The 14237-nt window shown below is 43.1% G+C and overlaps 1 long non-coding RNA gene across 1 annotated transcript; it reads left to right on the top strand.

Annotated features, from left to right (window-relative positions):
* Positions 1-3146: 3146 nt before the first annotated feature.
* Positions 3147-10263, top strand: LOC106583878 (uncharacterized). Its single transcript, XR_001323639.2, has 3 exons — positions 3147-3349; positions 9580-9681; positions 9962-10263. It is a non-coding gene; the product is annotated as an uncharacterized lncRNA (long non-coding RNA).
* Positions 10264-14237: the final 3974 nt, after the last annotated feature.

Below are 14237 nucleotides of genomic sequence, written 5' to 3'. Positions count from 1 at the left end.
AGCATGCAACAGAATTTGGGTTTTCCAGAACTGTAATTTACATGTAAATAAACATAACCCTGTTTTATGTTTTTAATACTGAAGATAGAATGCTCTGTGTGCCAGAGATGGTACCATTCAGCTTGTCTGGGGATGACAAAGAAGGACTTCAACAAAGCCAAAATAGAAAATGATTGTGTTACGGATACAGGTATCCTGTGTATGTATCCGGTGTGTGCTTCTTTTCTCTCCTTCTCCTCCTCACAGGTGACAATCATCACTCCCCAATCAGTCATCAATCAGTCCCCAATCAGAAGACACCTGTTCCTTTTCCCTCAACCTATCACAGCCCCTTTCCCTTGGTTTAAAAACCCAGTCAGTTGTTTTCTCCCCAGATCAATCTTTGTGTTCATTCTCTCAATCTCTCTCTCTCTCTCTCTCTCTCTCTCTCTCTCTCTCTCTCTCTCTCTCTCTCTCTCTCTCTCTCTCTCTCTCTCTCTCTCTCTCTCTCTCTCTCTCTCTCTCTCTCTCTCTCTCTCTCTCTCTCTCTCTGTGGCACCATCTCTGTATTGATCTCTTTTGTTTTTGCAACTACATGTCATATTTGTCCAGTAATCCTGTGAGTATTGTTTTGTTGTTTGATGGTTTGTTTGTTTGGTGGGAAAAGGGGGTACCAAGACAAGTCGCCAATGGGCATACATTACCCGTAGGAATACTGTGTTTAAGTACCCTAGTTAGAACTGGGCGGACCACCCTCTGTATTTTTGGTTAGTTAGTTAGCTAGCTGTTGTGGAAATAGGCTAGTCTAGCTTAGGGGTGTTTTTGGCTTATTGTTTCTTTGCTTGGGTCCAGCTCAGCCCCTTTTCTCACACCCCTTTACCGTGTGTTTTAAAATAAACCTTTTGAGTTTGATGGTAGATTTCAGTTGTCTGTGGTTTTTGGTTCTCACTGTTCTTTATCACTTATAATTTGCATGATTTATGTTACGGGTCTCGTGTCCATTTCCCCCCCCTAGACTGCTGGGCCAAAGGGATTCGTAACAGATTGGAAGGGGCCTCTTAGCTGTTAAATTAGAAACGTAGAAATAAATGACTGTGCCTTGTAACCACTTTAAAATGTGGAACTGTTGCACAAAAAATGCAAACATTGATTTGGCGTACAATTTAATATTGTAAACATTGTACAACTTCATAAAGAAGAAATTGCACTTGAAACTAACATTTCTTTAAAGTTATTGCAAATAAATGCATATTTTCTCTTTCTGAGACAATCACTGAATTAGATTTCAAATGCAATATTTGAGATTTTATATATTTCTATCAACTGGAATTTCTACTCAAAGCAAAGGTTGTAAAAGTATTCTAGACATTTATAGAATAAATCATACCCGGTTTGATGTTTCTGTGGCAAACTGTATTAGTTATAGATTTACACTGCTTTAAATGGCATTTTATAGATTTGATGTATTTCTATAAAATCGACACTGAAATTTTTCCTCAAAACAATTGTGGTAAAAGTATGCTAGGCATTTTATAGAATAAATCATACCTAGTTTGATGTTTATTTGACAAACAGCGAATTAGTTATTGATTTATACCGCTTTAAATGGCATTTTATAGATTTTATGTATTTCTATCAAGTCAAAACTGGAATTTCTAGTCAACAAAGGTTGTAAAAGTATGCTAGACATTTATAGATAAATCATATCTAGTTTGATGATTCTGTGACAAATGGTTAATTAGTTATTGATTTTGGGGAATGTCTGAATGTCCGACTGTGAATATAAAACCAACTTCGCCTTGGTTGTATGTCCATGCCCTTGAGAATCCTATATTTCTGTTCATGCAAGGGTGCTTAAGGGACCTCACTGACTCCTGCCTTTGCCGAGTAAATGGGCGTGTTCGAGAGGATCGCTTTTGTCTGGTCTGGGACCATAGTTGGTCACTGCCTTTAAGTGCGTTGCATTATGGGGTTAAAATATTTCCGATTTGCGCCTACATGTGGACTGAATAAAATACATAAATCATGTGATCAAAGGTCATGAAGATTTAAGTGCATGTTTTTGCAGTTGCTCTTGCAATCTTCATCCTGCAGCCATCGACTGCATTGTGGGATGCTCTATTTTCAACCAATCATTAGGATGTTTGTTTGACCAATGCAAATGTGACCAAAGACATGACTGAAACAGGAGCCAACTTCATGTAGGCTATACAGTTGATAGCCTATATACAAATTGTGATATTTTAGGCTTTCTGTCTGTCATTGATTGTACAAGGACCACGCATATGAGTTTAGTTTGAGTGTGTGTGATATGTGGGTTGGAGCCATGTTAATTTTGACATTATAAAGAAAAACTTATAAACAATGGCAAAACTGGCATGTTGATCTGAGCCTTGCTGTTCGAAAACCACATTGGTGTCTGACTTTCGGATGCACCTCCCCCGACTTCACTCCTCGACTTTCGTCTACGGTAGGTTGCTTTCGCCTTACCAGTCAAACACTCCCATTATGTTCCATAGACTAAACACGCTTCTGGTGTTTAACACCTGTATGGCCTACTGAATAGTAGTTAAAATATACTTGTTTTGTAATAATTGCTTTAAGTTTATCTATTGGCTAGTTGTAGGACTCGTGCTTTGCTTTCCAACTGATGCATGCGTATTCCGTCATTATTTGGGGCAATTAATAATGACGGCAATTAATAATGACAGTGGATGCGTGCGTCATTTCTTGAACAGGCCGGTAGGTGGCACTCGTCCATAGGGGTGCGGGGATCCTTTTGCTTTGCTGGCTTGACAATTGTTTTTTTTTTTTTTTTTTTCAGCGCTCAGTGCTCCATCTTCATGTGTGCGCACGGGCCCCGACACGTGCACATCTATAGCGAAGTGAGTGTAAAAATTAGTTTTGCATAGTTGCTTGTATAGACGGTTGTTGGTATGGGTTGACACATTCAGTTGGTGAATGAGTTGTAGGCCTACATGAACATTAAGGGTATCCATCTGGCTTTTCATGGTATTTGAAGTGTAATTTTTTGTCTTCTCCACTCTACTTCATCTTTCCACTTGATTTATTTTCCCACTGAACTTTGTCTGGGTCACTGAGCTGACCCTTATTTTCACATGTGTTCTGCCCTGTCACATTTTCTCCCCTCCCTCCCCTCATGTGTGTTCACTTGCCCCTCCCACTAACACGCTCCTCTGCACTCTTCTCACGCTCTTCCTCTCTCTGGCACACGCAACCCATAGGCGTACAGAGGAGAAACTGACACACACAGCAACTCTACAGACATGTCGGACTCTGAGACCGCCGTTCCTACTGAGGCCCCCGTCCCTGCCACATGTGCAAGCATCAAGGCAGACCTGGACAAATGGTGAGTGTCTGTACGGACGGATGTGGTTTTCTCTGTTTTTGTCCGCCATTGCCACCGGGACCAACGTCTCCAGGATGCCCATCCATGGCTTCCAACTCATTGGATGGACATGGCAAAGCCGCAGTGCTTCTAGTGCTTTTCACTTGGAAGTTCCCAGTGTCTCCAAGTGGATTTCAGTGTTGTGTTTTAATTGAAGCGACTACCCTCCCCCCGTCGCTTGGAGGAAGGCTATAACAGTGCATGATGAGTTGATGTTGTTTGGAATCCTTGGGTTGCGCCATGATAAAATGGTGGAGCAGTTGAGTAGGGCAGTGTATGATGATACAATAATCCAAATTCCAATTTTCTAAATGTAACTGAATATAAACTGTCTTGGCAGGTTGTGGGGGGTTACTATTGTAGTGTATTGGGGGTACGCACGTAGGGGTCTTCGGGTCAAAGCACGGCAGTCTCTCGCACACGCCTGATCGAAGGCAGGGAATTTGCCTACATCATGTTCTCTCCTACTTGCTCCTCACCCCCCCACAACCACCCACCCCTGTCCCCACTCAGCTTTTCTGGCCTTGCTGTGTCGACAGCGCTGAGTGAGCGTTAGCCAGCGCTAAGTCGCTAACTCACTGCTTCATTGTCCTGATCTATGTGCACCTTTCCCCCCCCCTGTCCTCCCTCTGCAAAATTAGTGCAGAGTGAGATTGTTGTGGGTTTTATCTCTAGAAATGCGTAGAAACAGGAAACCAGGATGGTTGTGTGTGTGTGAGGGCTCAATGACAGTCAAAGCCCGGTTCAATGGCTGATGTAACGCGTCTACTTGAGCCGTAGACAGAGTTGAAAACCGCCTATCTTCATTGACATTTCACCAAAACCTAGATGCATGTTGACCCTTGGTGCTGTATTTTGATGTGTTGTTGCAGGGTTTGGAGCTAGGCTAGGGCCTGGAGTGTCCCAGGCTGTATAGGTCAGATAAGTCCAGACGGGTGTGAGGGATGAGATAAGGATGCCGGGTTTAGGGGGTGGTAGGTTGCAGGGCATGCTAGGGATGGGCTAGGTTGGCTGCTGGTTGTAAAGTTTTTAGTAAAATTCAGGGTGCCTATAGCGGTCTTGAGCCATGGTGAATTGAATGTCATCGAATTGTTGTATGCCACCTTTTAATGAATGGACTGTAGTGTTGATACTCGTTGTAGGCCTCTTATAGTTCACTTTGCATTAGATGCCCTTTACCTCAGTATTTATACTTTTAGAATTTGTCAATGTTGCATTAGAAACTAGATGAAGGCTTTCTCAACATTTGGGTCAAGCACAATTGTTTTGTACAATGTACAGCTCTTTGGTCTATGCCACAGTAAATAACATCTACTTTGAGGTTTAGTCAAGGGCCTTGTGCTGTTATGGTGAAACTTTTCAGGACACTTTTAACCTTACAGTCAAGGGTTGTACCGTTAACCCTCAGGCCAGGGTTCTACTGTTAACCTCATGGTTCTTGGGGTTTGTCATTGATGGGCCCAAATGATACTGTATCCTGTAACATGGTCCACGTGACGGCAGTGGACTTGCTGAAGGCAGCGTAGCTAGCTGTACCAGAGGGCTGACTGAGTAATGTATACCAGGACGATGTATTTATAGCTCCACTCTTGAATCCTAAATAGTCATGCATGGGTTGGTGTGTAAACGTCCAGGATACCATGTCCTGTCCCATGGCTATAGTTCATGATCATGTTTTTGACTTGCCGTTGAACCTGAAAAGGTATATATTTTTAAACGGCCTTACACGATGCACAGCTGACTGCACTGCGGCCATCTTGGCTGGCTTGGCCTGCCCTAACATGTCACCTAGAAATACATGGATTAGTTGGAGTCACCACCTTGACGCCTTCAAACGCAAACACATTTCATATTGTTAATTACACCTGTCTTATCCTCGGATATCCACAAGTACACATGCCTTAGGGTCTAGGGGTCATTTTGGTAATGGGCCAAACAACTCCTCTGGAAAGTACTTTGAGCTTGTGGACCTGGCCTAAACATTCTAGAACATGCGTTGACTGACATTTGAACCTGTGACAAGGTGTTTGTGTGTGCTTTGTAGGTGCCTTACAGATGCCCCTGTTATCTGCAGTGCGTAGCGTATCCCCTAGTCAGGACATTGAGACGTATAGATTATACATGCCAATGTATGACTTGGATACCTAACTGCCGCTTTAAATATTATTATTATTAACCATGTTACAGATGTCTACTACCTGTGGGTCCTGCTGTGTACTTTGAAATTTGGTTCTGTAGTAACTTTGGTAGTCTAACTTGTAAGCCAACACCCTAGCCTTCCACACAGGCCCTGGCCCCTGGCTTGTATGTAGACGTGTGTGCTTGCTCTGCTTGACTGACAATGTGGTTAACTTGGATGGAATGCAGTGTTACTGCAATTTGAGACCCCTTAGCTACAACAGGGCTCCAACTGGAAACCAACCAAGTCATTCGCAGTAATTTTCTTTATTTTTATCATAGCTTTGATCTTCTCCTCCTGCTCCATAGATAATTATTCTGTCACAAATTACACACTATTCCCTATTTGGTGCACTTCTTTTGACCAGAGCCCAGTGAGCACACAATATAGGGAATCAGGGTGCCATTTGAGACTCAGACAATGTTTGTATTGGTCCTAGAACGATATCCCTATCATTGTAGGCCTGCCCTTAGTTCCCTCTATAGTTCACTCGCAGGTGTCCCAATGCCATTGAACTCTTCAGCGTAGTGACTTTAGGTCGCTCTTAGTTCCCTACTCAGACAGGCCCAGTAACCAACTTCAAAGCTGTTCACAAGCTAGATGATATTGGCTCCGTGTCCTTACTCTCTTTTCTTTAGTATACTGGTCTGGATGGTTCCCCCCTCTTTGGTGCCCTTTTCTAAGGATCCCTTATTTTCCATTAGGACAGCCTAGTTATACACATTCTATACAGTTTGCACTCACTATTGAAGCTCAATTCAGATTATACTGTTGACCATATTATATTTAATACTCCAAACCAATGCTTTCTTTTAGTCTGAGTTTTGCAAACTTTATTGATAGTCAGAATTGAGCAGGAGTTCCTTTTAAGGCACTGACAAGGGAAAGATTTGGTGAAGTGGTAAAAGCGGATGCTGTTTGATTGTGAGGCGCTATATAAATTTGACAGTCATAAGATGGGGACTTCAAATAGGCCTATGGCATGTCAAGGGAACTGAAGCCTACTGTTCAGATGGGTTAAATGGAAACTGAAATCTGGACTATAACCTCTCTCATAGCCTTAATATTAACTCATGCAGAATTAAGCATTTCTTGCAGTAAAATGATACACCAAATGTAGTCAACATTTTGACTCGGGTACAGGAGTGGAGAAATATGGTTTATTTATTTTAGCATCTTGAGAGAATGTGTTAGATACCGTCTGTAGAGATGCTGTCTTTATCAGCATCATAAAAGCTGATTTAGTACTTCAAACACAAAATATGCATCCAAGCCAAACTGAAATCTTATCAGAAACATGTTGGGTTGTTTTCACATCTTTCTACACTGAACAAAAATACAAACACAACATGTAAATTGTTGGTGTTGGTACCAAGAAGCTGATTTAAACAGCATGATCAGGTGCAGGTGCACCATGCGCTGGGGACAATAAAAGGCCACTCTAAAATGTGCAGTTTTGTCACACAATGACAGATGTCTCAAGTTTTGAGGGAGCGTGCAATTGGTATACTGACTGCAGAAATGTCCACCAATGTCCTACCATAATCCCCCTTCAACTACGTTTTTGTGAATTTGGCAGTACGTCCACCACAGCGAGTGGTTTGCTGATGTCAACATTGTGAACAGAGTGCCCCATGGTGGCGGTGGGGTTATGGTATGGGCAGGCATAAGCTGCAGACAACTAACACAATTTGCATTTTATCGATTGGCAATTTGAATGCACAAAAATACCACAATGAGATCCTGAGGCCTGTTGTGAGGCCCATTTAAAAAATAAATAAATTGGTATCTGTAACCAACAGATGCATATCTGTATTCCCAGTCATGTGAAATCCATAAATTAGGGCCTAATGGATTTCAATTGACTGATTTCCTCATATGAACTGTAATTCTGTAAAATCTTTGAAGTTGTTGCGTTTATATTTTGGTTCAGTATATTTCCTTGAAACCAATCAAACTGTGGTTATGGCATGTTCTTCCCACTCCCTAAACGTATTTGCTCTGCAAAAGATGCAGAGATTACAGAACTTTACCAATGTCAACTAGAGTGAAGCATTCATTTTATTGATTTATGACATTCTGGTGAGCAAGGATTTATTTAGTCTTCTAGGGCAGCATATAATGACAGAAGAGAAGCTGCATGTATCTAATTACAGGCAAGTTGACTAACAAATAGCCTACCAAAATGTTGGAAATTATAAGCAGAAACGTATCTAAATCGGGCAAAAACAAATGTTCACTTTATCACATAGTTGGGCGGTTACAGGTGGGTTATTAGCAATTGTGGTTAAACAAACCACTGACCTGTGCACAACTAGTGGCCGGCCGACAGCCCTAAATAATTCACATCTTAATTTCCTGATTGTAAAGGCAGTGTTTCCACCAGTCCAACCACCCAATCGGTCATCCTCCTCCCATACAAACCCAACACTTGCCACCCTACCCTCTTTCATTTGCTCTGTGATGTGCCCTAAAGTGGTCGTGGCCCATTGCCATGCCAACATGGTGGTGGTGCTGTAACGTGACTGATGCCCCCCACCCCCTGGGTGATGTCACCAGTTCGCTGCCCCTGCAACCTCTGACATCCAGAGGTAACACTCTGCAGCAGATTGCAGCAGATTACTCTTGTATGTTGATCACTCAATCCTAATATGTTAACTTGACACTAATATTTCTTATGTACAGTATATTCAAACCCCCAAAGTTCTCCCCTTGGTTCATTCACAAAGGATTCCCCCGTTTGTGTGGAGCTGAAGATGGAGAGACAGGGGAGTTCTGTTCTGTTCTGTTCAGGCAGCATTACATAACGAAGCCTAATTGGTTTGGTTGGTTGACGAGGCCCCGGGCTACAGTTGTGGGGCACCCAGACCCAGTGTCGCTCTTATAGTGGCAGAATGAATGTGTTTCTATCCATCCCTCTTTCCCTTCCCTCCCTCCATTACAGTTCAATGTAATTTGATTATTAAAATGGCTGTCTGTTTTGGGTTTATCTCCCCTGCTTCTCATAGTAGGTTTGGTCCAGTCTTTAAGCACTTTCTCTCAGTGGTAAAGCAGGGGATGTTTATGGTGGATGGATTATCTGGCCACACAGCCTCAGGGCCAGGTCCTCTGTGCTGCTTTTGGGCATCTCTGCTGCCTCGCATCACTGCCCCACCACCCTCTCCATGCCTCTTCCTACCATACACACGTACACTCTTATGCGTTTCAGTGACTCACTCGACACACACTACACAAATGACCCTTCTTCAAACCTGTAGCAATCGGCTGCATAAACCTTTTTAATCTGCAGAGACCAGCTGTGAGTTACATCATAGAGATCAGCCCAGCGACAAGGGGATGTGGGGGGAAGAGGCGCGGAACCAATGGGAGAATGGTGAGGTAGTGTGGAGTTGCAGACAGTCATGTCAGTCAAGCCATCCCCTCCTGCCGTCTCTGACCATCACCCTCCTACCCGGCCTTTTCGTCATCTGTTTTGCGTTGTCACGCAATCGCTCTCCCTGATGCCCACCTTCCCTCACAGATGGGTTTATCCCCATCCCTCTCTCCCCGCCGTCCTCTCTTCCCTCGCTCCCTTTCGCCGTATCACCCTAATGCGTTGTGTCAGTGTCTGCCCGCTGTTTGGTGCCGAGTTCCTGAAATAATCTCCCTCAACACTCTCCCTGTCCTCTCTAGTGACCAGTCTGCCAACACTTTCTACCTATGTAACCAGTTCACTCCTTTAGTGAGGGCAGTGTCTGTCTGTAGGACCAGTCTGACTTGGTTCAATCTGAGGAATGCCAACATTGTTTAGAAAAGCTCATACTAAGACAGGGTAAGCCTAGGACACTTCCAGGCTGACAGCTTGACACCAAAACATCTTTAGTTGAGTTGACCAGGATCATTTGGTGCTGAGCTCGATGGCCAACCTATCTAAAGGCTTCAAAGATCACTATTTGCTCCATGACTGTCAAACTGTTGGAGAGGATCCAAGGTCCCTCCCTCAGAGGTCCTAACCATGTTGTTCTCTCTACAGTGTGAAGGAGGGGGGTGACTGTAAGGATCTGATGGAGGCATTTGCAGCCTGTCTGAAGAGTGCAGCGGAGGCGCCGTGAGGAGAGCTAGACTCACACAAAATGTAAGTTCACATGCAGGGGCGATGTGTTCTGATAAGGCTCCTAACTACTAAAGCCAACATTTCTTTGTCCAGTAATGGACTCTCTGTAATGCCAAAGGAAATGCTTAGCTGACTATTGGGGCTCAATCATGGAATGTGAATTGAATAGCCTGCAGGATCTGGCTTATGGTGTAAACAACCCAATGTTGTGCCAGTCTATCCACTCTAGCCAGGGAGGCAGATGTTAAGCCAATACGACCGAAACTAATTCTGCACACTTTCTCTTGTTCACTCTCTCCAGGTCCAATGCACAGGGTCCTCCATGTTTCCCAGCATTCCCTTCTGCACATCAAGCACTGGGCTGAATGATACTGGTGGTGTTCAGCGCCTGGCAGAAACCATCCACCTCTTTACCTCCCTCCCCAACCCACCTTGAAGCTTAAATGGTGTCTTCTGATTTATACCCCTGCGCTGCTCCCACCGTGGCTGAGTACATCCAATTGGTAGACAATTCTGGAGAGCCTATGGGTTTTATGCAAATTGTCCACTTGAGATGCATACATTTAAATGGAATAATAAAGTCTAAAAGAAATTGGTATAACATTTTGCCTCTTGCTTTGCTTCTCTTTTTGAATGTGATGTGAAATGTCATTCTTGGCTCTTTGAACAGTTTTGTAACCTTAATAGACGGGTTGGTTGTTTAGCAACAAAACCAACGCGTGCGAAACTATGGGGCAAAACAGACTGGGTTGGCATAGAATGTTCACAACATGTAAACACTTTCATCTCATGTTTATTGAAAACATAAATGTGCACTTGTATCAAATATATTGTTACAATTGTTGGTTAGCTAGCAAGCAAATTCTTGCAATATTAGCATAGATGTGAAATCAGTTAACTCCTCAAAACAAGACCATGGTATCAAGAACTAGCTGAAACGAGCCCCTGACGATTCTCCACATGGAAGCTTATTGTCATAGTTATTGGCTATCTGACCATCCAGAGTCACAACCCACAGACTTCTGCCCCATTGAAGCGTGCTCATTGTTTTCCTGACGTTGTCAGCTAGCCCATCTCTACAGTTTCATATTCTGAATTGGGTTATGGCTTTGGGTTTTTACATCTGTGATACTTTAATGACCTGTTGCAGACCAGGACCCCTATTTTTAAAGCTCAGGAGTGCTGATCTAGGATTAGTTTAGCGTTTTAGAGCCTAATGAATGAGATTGGGGGGACATGATGCTACATCAGAACTCCTACTCTGAGGTGCTTTATGAATACGGGCTCAGACCATCAAAAGCTGGTGAATGTGTCTAATTTTATGATGTCTTTGCACTTTTTAAGATTCAACTCATTAATCCAAAAGCGTTTGAACCTGGGACTATTCTGTCTCTTTGTAATAGGTTTAAAGGACCAGGAGATGGGATATAAACCCTTAATTTGACTAATGCAGTTAACCCTTAATCTGTAAAATGCAACTGATACACTTAATTCTGACTGATTCCATGAACGCAGTCTGAATTAGGCACTGGACACAGCCTGCATCCCCATTTTCCACCCTTCTACCAAACTGTACCCTTGCTCTTTCTCATATGGATTGAACAATGGTGTAAACTGACTCCAGCTAATGCTTACACCAATCATATGCTTTTAAAAACATGATGGGAAAAGTGCAAGTACACTTCTGGAAAAGGGTGTAGAACTAAGTGGGGTTCAGGGAGGTATGACACACCCACTTTCTACGGTGTGAGTAGACTCCAAGGCCAATCAGGATGCCTGAGTACATGAAAGTTTCAATCTACCTCCTGGGGCTCTGGAATCAGACAGCTGACGGGAGAGAGAGAGATGGGACTGCATGCAAGGACAATGTGTGCATGTAAGGAGGTTATGTGTGTGAAGGGGGCTGGGCAGTGGGACATAGCAAATCAAAGTTTATTTGTCACATACGCCGAATACAACAGGTTGTAGACCTTACAGTGAAATGCTTACTTACAGGCTCTAACCAACAGTGCAATTGTTAAGTAAAAAAAAAAAGGTATTAGGTGAACAATAGATAAGTAAAGAAATAAAAACAGTAAAAAAAGTCAGTGAAAAATAACAGTAGCGAGGCTATATACAGGCACCGGTTAGTCGGGCTGATTGAGGTAGTATGTACATGTAGGTATGGTTAAGGTGACTATGCATATATGATAAACAGAGAGTAGCAGTAGCGTAAAACATAACAGAACTAGGAGTGGCACATAAGTGGACGCCAGCCCATGAAGTCTTACGCTTCAAACACACCAACAGCGTCATTGCATTTTGATACACCAGAATTACATTCATTTCCAATGAAACACTGCGTTTGCCTTGTAGCATTGCGTTGCAGAGGCAGTTGCAGTGTGTTCGGTGTGGTGCATACATTGGATTTATCAAACGTATGCATCAAACTGTATGGGTCGACGGCTTGACAGAAATGGTAGCAGATGTTGAATGTTGAACTTTTGTTGCATACATATCCAGATGATGCTGAGTATTATTGTGCGCAAGGACGCTGTCGGTGTGTTCGAAACGTTAGCCTACCTCTTGTAGTTGATTTGATATTTGTAAATGTGAGTTAAATGCTTTGTGAACTGAGTGTGTGAGAGAGGAGATACACTAACTATGCATTATGGTCAGTATGCGTGTGTGAACTGTGAATGAGAGAGCAAATGGCGAGAGGAGATCCCACGGGGGGCCAGCACAGGAAAAAAAAATGTATGAAATGTATGCATTCACTACTGTAAGTCGCTCTGGATAAGAGCGTCTGCTAAATGACTAAAATGTAAATGTAAATGTAAAATGAGATATGGCAATATAGGTGGTGGTACTGTACATGCATGTGGGAGATAGAGGGTGTGTGTGCATGTGTGTACGTGTGTGTGCGTAACAACTGTGGCCTGCTCTCACTGTGTTCCCAGGAATGTTCCATGTGAAAGAACATACCTTTATCCCATCCTCCCCACCCTTCTCCTGACACACAAACCACTCACCAGAGGGGTATCCTACAAAGCAGGTTTAAGGAGTTAGCGAGGCAACATTGGTCAACTTGGGATAACCGGTCATACAAAAGTGGCTCACCTTTTAAGCACATCAAAGTTAGCATTAATGATTGTCACGCCCTGACCGTGGCGAGCCCTCGGGGTTCTCTGTGGTGTAATAGGTCAGAGTGTGACTAGGGGGGTTTCTAGATAGTATATTTCTATGTTGGTGTATGTGTATGGTTCCCAATTGGAGGCAGCTGATAATCATTGCCTCTAATTGGGGATCATACTTAGTGTGCTCCTTTTCCCACCTGCGATGTGGGATATTGTTTTGTATGTGTGCTTATGTGCGTGACGTATTTCACATTGTTATATCTTTGTTGTTTTGAGAAGTTTCACTATTATTAAAATGTGGAACTCTACTCACGCTGCGCCTTGGTCCAATTATTTATATGACGATCGTGACAATGATAAGTAATAAAATAAAGATGGCACTAATAAAAGCATATTTCTCACCATAGCTTGCTGAATTTGCTAGAAAACTTTTCTTTCATTTTAATTAAGGCACAAATTAAAATGTGGCACTGACTCGCCTATGAATTGATGTTTTAGCATTGTCTCAATGAAGAGTTCGGCGCGCAATATACACCGTCGTAGTACAGATGAAGCCTGAACTGGAATGTGAAGCTAACTGAAGCTGGTTAGCTTTAGAAAACCCTGAGTAGGTCTAGCTTGCTTCGTATACCCCGCAGGACAGTGCTCATTCCAGACATATTTACTCTAACTTCACTGTACCCCTGGTTGGACCCCTGGATCTTCAGTGGGACTCCTACGCCTGAGTTGAATTTTGCTGAGGGAGGAGATATTTCGGTTCATCCCAGAGTTATGTGTCAGGGGGATAAGGACGAGGGGCGGGACGTTACTGTGAGGCATATGGAAAGGGGGTGTTGAGAAGGGGTGGGGTAGTCTTTGTGGAGGGTTGGATGGGGGTACATACCGTTTTAAACTGCCCGCTGGTAAACTTTCACACGGGACTTTAAAAAGGATAGAGGATGGTATTAGGGTAAATAGTAGTACACCAGACTAGTACACCTGCTTGACTTGACTAGGGATAAAGACGAGGAGCGCCCACGTTACTGGGAGGCATATGGAAAGGGAGTGGTGAGAAGGGGAGGGGGTAGTGTACTAAATGTGGAGGGGCGGGGGTACATACAATTTAAACCCCCACTGGTCTATTAGGGCACATAGGGTATTAGGGTACATAGTAGTACAACATAGTACTATACCTGTTTGACCTGACTGGTGAAGAGTCTAAACTCTATCTGTTGTTGAGAAGGATTACTAGTAAAGACACTAACAGGATTGACTTTACTGTCTGTGGGTACACACGGGATAAAAAGACTTCAATCAATTACCCCAGTGGTCACCAACCTTTTCTGAGTAAAGATTACTTTCGCAGTCAAAAAGCAAGCCAAGCTCTACCACTCAGATTTTTTTTTAAAACATGTCTTACATTTTTTTAAACATTATCCTAATAAAAACAGTTCTGTAGGAATGAGGTTTGTGCAGTAGACC

Source organism: Salmo salar, chromosome ssa23 (genome assembly GCF_905237065.1).
Source record: "Salmo salar chromosome ssa23, Ssal_v3.1, whole genome shotgun sequence".
Taxonomy (NCBI): domain Eukaryota; kingdom Metazoa; phylum Chordata; class Actinopteri; order Salmoniformes; family Salmonidae; genus Salmo; species Salmo salar.
This window is presented reverse-complemented; position numbering and strand designations above follow the sequence as displayed.